Here is a 6,077-nt window from a genome sequence, read left to right as displayed (position 1 = left end):
CAGCGAGATGAAAGAACTGCAAAGCCAATTACAAGAACTTTTAGAGCGTGGTTTCATTCGACCAAGCACATCACCGTGGGGAGCTCCTGTTTTGTTTGTCAAGAAGAAAGATGGTACATTCAGGTTGTGTATCGACTACCGAGAGTTGAACAAACTTACCATCAAGAACCGCTACCCACTACCGAGAATCGACTACTTATTTGATCAACTACAAGGCTCGTCTGTTTATTCAAAGATTGACTTACGTTCCGGGTATCATCAAATGCGGGTGAAAGAAGATGATATTCCAAAGACTGCTTTCAGAATACGTTACGGTCATTACGAGTTTATGGTCATGCCGTTTGGTTTAACTAATGCACCAGCTGTGTTCATGGACCTTATGAACCGAGTGTGTGGACCATACCTTGACAAGTTTGTCATTGTTTTCATTGATGACATACTTATTTACTCAAAGAATGACCAAGAACACGGTGAACATTTGAGAAAGGTGTTAGAAGTATTGAGGAAGGAAGAATTGTACGCTAAGTTTTCAAAGTGTGCATTTTGGTTGGAAGAAGTTCAATTCCTCGGTCACATAGTGAACAAAGAAGGTATTAAGGTGGATCCGGCAAAGATAGAAACTGTTGAAAAGTGGGAAACCCCGAAAACTCCGAAACACATACGCCAGTTTTTAGGACTAGCTGGTTACTACAGAAGGTTCATCCAAGACTTTTCCAGAATAGCAAAACCCTTGACTGCATTAACGCATAAAGGGAAGAAATTTGAATGGAATGATGAACAAGAGAAAGCGTTTCAGTTATTGAAGAAAAAGCTAACTACGGCACCTATATTGTCATTGCCTGAAGGGAATGATAATTTTGTGATTTATTGAGACGCATCAAAGCAAGGTCTCGGTTGTGTATTAATGCAACGAACGAAGGTGATTGCTTATGCGTCTAGACAATTGAAGATTCACAAACAAAATTATACGACGCATGATTTGGAATTAGGCGCGGTTGTTTTTGCATTAAAGACTTGGAGACACTGCTTATATGGGGTCAAAAGTATTATATATACTGACCACAAAAGTCTTCAACACATATTTAATCAGAAACAACTGAATATGAGGCAGCGCAGGTGGATTAAATTATTGAATGATTACGACTTTGAGATTCGTTACCACCCGGGGAAGGCAAATATGGTAGCCGATGCCTTGAGCAGGAAGGACAGGGAACCCATTCGAGTAAAATCTATGAATATAATGATTCATAATAACCTTACTACTCAAATAAAGGAGGCGCAACAAGGAGTTTTAAAAAAGGAAAATTTAAAGGATGAAATACCCTAAGGATCGGAGAAGCATCTTAATATTCGGGAAGACGGAACCCGGTATAGGGCTGAAAGGATTTGGGTACCAAAATTTGGAGATATGAGAGAAATGGTACTTAGAGAAGCTCATAAAACCAGATACTCAATACATCCTGGAACGGGGAAGATGTACAAGGATCTCAGGAAATATTTTTGGTGGCCGGGTATGAAAGCCGATGTTGCTAAATACGTAGGAGAATGTTTGACGTGTTCTAAGGTCAAAACTGAGCATCAGAAACCATCAGGTCTACTTCAACAACCCGAAATCCCGGAATGGAAATGGGAAAACATTACCATGGATTTCATCACTAAATTGCCAAGGACTGCAAGTGGTTTTGATACTATTTGGGTAATAGTTGATCGTCTCACCAAATCAGCACATTTCCTGCCAATAAGAGAAGATGACAAGATGGAGAAGTTAGCACGACTGTATTTGAAGGAAGTCGTCTCCAGACATGGAATACCAATCTCTATTATCTCTGATAGGGATGGCAGATTTATTTCAAAATTCTGGCAGACATTACAGCAAGCATTAGAAACTCGTCTAGACATGAGTACTGCCTATCATCCACAAACTGATGGGCAGAGCGAAAGGACGATACAAATGCTTGAAGACATGCTACGAGCATGTGTTATTGATTTCGGAAACAGTTGGGATCGACATCTACCATTAGCAGAATTTTCCTACAACAACAGCTACCATTCAAGCATTGAGATGGTGCCGTTTGAAGCACTTTATGGTAGAAAGTGAAGGTCTCCGATTTATTGGAGTGAAGTGGGGGATAGACAGATTACGGGTCCGGAGATTATACAAGAAACTACTGAGAAGATCATCCAAATTCAACAACGGTTGAAAACTGCCAAAAGTCGACAAAAGAGCTACGCTGACATTAAAAGAAAAGATATAGAATTTGAAATTGGAGATATGGTCATGCTTAAAGTTGCACCTTGGAAAGGCATTGTTCGATTTGGTAAACGAGGGAAATTAAATCCAAGGTATATTGGACCATTCAAGATTATTGATCGTGTCGGACCAATAGCTTACCGACTTGAGTTACCTCAACAACTCGCGGCTGTACATAACACTTTCCACGTCTCGAATTTGAAGAAATGTTTTGCTAAAGAAGATCTCACTATTCCGTTAGATGAAATCCAAATCAACAAAAAACTCCAATTCATCGAAGAACCCGTCGAAATAATGGATCGCGAGGTTAAAAGACTTAAGCAAAACAAGATACCAATTGTTAAGGTTCGATGGAATGCTCGTAGAGGACCCGAGTTCACCTGGGAGCGTGAAGATCAGATGAAGAAGAAATACCCGCATCTATTTCCAGAAGATTCGTCAACACCTTCAACAGGTTAAAATTTCGGGACGAAATTTATTTAACGGGTAGGTACTGTAGTGACCCGAACTTTTCCATGTTTATATATATTAATTGAGATTGATATTTACATGATTAAATGTTTCCAACATGTTAAGCAATCAAACTTGTTAAGACTTGATTAATTGAAATATGTTTCATATAGACAATTGACCACCCAAGTTGACCGGCGATTCACGAACGTTAAAACTTGTAAAAACGACATGACGATATATATATGGATATACATATTGTTAACATGAGATTATGATAAGTAAGTATCTCCATAAGTATATTAACAATGAGTTATATACATATAAACAAGACTACTAACTTAAGGATTTCGAAACGAGACATATATGTAACGATTATCGTTGTAACGACATTTAAATGTATATATATATCATATTAAGATATATTAATATATCATAATATCATGATAATATAATAATTTAACATCTCATTAGATATAATAAACAATGGGTTAACAACATTAATTGAGATCGTTAACTTAAAGGTTTCAAAACAACACTTACATGTAACGACTAACGATGACTTAACGACTCAGTTAAAATGTATATACATGTAGTGTATTTAGATGTATTAAAATACTTTTGGAAGACTTCAAGACATATATCAAAACACTCATACTTAACGAAAATGGTTACAGTTACTTTTCCATTCTTTTCTTTCATCAAGAATTCTAGTCGTATTCTTACCCGTATTATACACAGCTTCAAAACGTACTTACTATGAGTATATACCAATAGGAACTAGCATGAGATTCCAATCTTGATTATGTCATGTATGACTAATCAATTTTAACTTCTACCATGAGCTAGTCAACTAACTAGAACTCCTTTTAACCCCACTCACCACTCACCAATTACCACTCATCATTCACTCCATTTCACTTCCAATTCTCTTTCTAATTCTCTCTCAACACACACACACTATTATGAACGTATTTTTCCAGTAGTTAATCATCATCTTCATCAAAAATCACTTCAAGAATCAAGCTATAATCATCATAGGAAGAACACTTCAAGAACACTTCAAAAATCCCTTCAAGTTTACTAATTTACTTCCAAGCTTTCTAATCCATTCCAAGTAATCATCTAAGATCAAGAAACCTTTGTTATATAAAGTAGGTTATCTTTCTTATTCAAGGTAATATTCATATTCAAACTTTGATTCAATTTCTATAACTATAAACTATCTTAATTCGAGTAAAAATCTTACTTGAACTTGTTTTTGTGTCATGATCCTACTTCAAGAACTTTCAAGCCATCCAAGATCCTTTGAAGCTAGATCATTTATTGTCACTTCCAGTAGGTTTACCTACTAAACTTGAGGTAGTAATGATGTTCATAACATCATTCGATTCATATATATAAAACTATCTTATTCGAAGGTTTAAACTCGTAATCACTAGAACATAGTTTAGTTAATTCTAAACTTGTTCGCAAACAAAAGTTAATCCTTCTAACTTGACTTTTAAAATTAACTACACACATGTTCTATATCTATATGATATGCTAACTTAATGATTTAAAACCTGGAAACACGAAAAACACCATAAAACCGGATTTACGCCGTCGTAGTAACACCGCGGGCTGTTTTGGGTTAGTTAATTAAAAACTATGATAAACTTTGATTTAAAGGTTGTTATTCTGAGAAAATGATTTTTATTATGAACATGAAACTATATCCAAAAATTATGGTTAAACTCAAAGTGGAAGTATGTTTTCTAAAATGGTCATCTAGACGTCGTTCTTTCGACTGAAATGACTATCTTTACAAAAACGACTTGTAACTTATTTTTCCGACTATAAACCTATACTTTTTCTGTTTAGATTCATAAAATATAGTTCAATATGAAACCATAGCAATTTGATTCACTCAAAACGGATTTAAAATGAAGAAGTTATGGGTAAAACAAGATTGGATAATTTTTCTCATTTTAGCTACGTGAAAATTGGTAACAAATCTATTCCAACCATAACTTAATCAACTTGTATTGTATATTATGTAATCTTGAGATACCATAGACACGTATACAATGTTTCGACCTATCATGTCGACACATCTATATATATTTCGGAACAACCATAGACACTCTATATGTGAATGTTGGAGTTAGCTATATAGGGTTGAGGTTGATTCCAAAATATATATAGTTTGAGTTGTGATCAATACTGAGATACGTATACACTGGGTCGTGGATTGATTCAAGATAATATTTATCGATTTATTTCTGTACATCTAACTGTGGACAACTAGTTGTAGGTTACTAACGAGGACAGCTGACTTAATAAACTTAAAACATCAAAATATATTAAAAGTGTTGTAAATATATTTTAAACATACTTTGATATATATGTATATATTGTTATAGGTTCGTGAATCAACCAGTGGCCAAGTCTTACTTCCCGACGAAGTAAAAATCTGTGAAAGTGAGTTATAGTCCCACTTTTAAAATCTAATATTTTTGGGATGAGAATACATACAGGTTTTATAAATGATTTACAAAATAGACACAAGTACGTGAAACTACATTCTATGGTTGAATTATCAAAATCGAATATGCCCCTTTTTATTAAGTCTGGTAATCTAAGAATTAGGGAACAGACACCCTAATTGACGCGAATCCTAAAGATAGATCTATTGGGCCTAACAAACCCCATCCAAAGTACCGGATGCTTTAGTACTTCGAAATTTATATCATATCCGAAGGGTGTCCCGGAATGATGGGGATATTCTTATATATGCATCTTGTTAATGTCGGTTACCAGGTGTTCACCATATGAATGATTTTTATCTCTATGTATGGGATGTGTATTGAAATATGAAATCTTGTGGTCTATTATTATGATTTGATATATATAGGTTAAACCTATAACTCACCAACATTTTTGTTGACGTTTTAAGCATGTTTATTCTCAGGTGATTATTAAGAGCTTCCGCTGTCGCATACTTAAATAAGGACGAGATTTGGAGTCCATGCTTGTATGATATTGTGTAAAAACTGCATTCAAGAAACTTATTTTGTTGTAACATATTTGTATTGTAAACCATTATGTAATGGTCGTGTGTGAACAGGATATTTTAGATTATCATTATTTGATAATCTACGTAAAGCTTTTTAAAACCTTTATCTATGAAATAAAGGTTATGGTTTGTTTTAAAAATGAATGCAGTCTTTGAAAAACGTCTCATATAGAGGTCAAAACCTCGCAACGAAATCAATTAATATGGAAAGTTTTTAATCAATAAGAACGGGACATTTCACGAAGGGTGTCCCGGAATGATGGGGATATTCTTATATATGCATCTTGTTAATGTCGGTTACCAGGTGTTCACCATATG

The sequence above is a fragment of the Rutidosis leptorrhynchoides genome, chromosome 2, assembly GCF_046630445.1.
Source record: "Rutidosis leptorrhynchoides isolate AG116_Rl617_1_P2 chromosome 2, CSIRO_AGI_Rlap_v1, whole genome shotgun sequence".
Taxonomy (NCBI): Eukaryota; Viridiplantae; Streptophyta; class Magnoliopsida; order Asterales; family Asteraceae; genus Rutidosis; species Rutidosis leptorrhynchoides.
Note: the sequence above shows the minus strand (reverse complement) of the source record.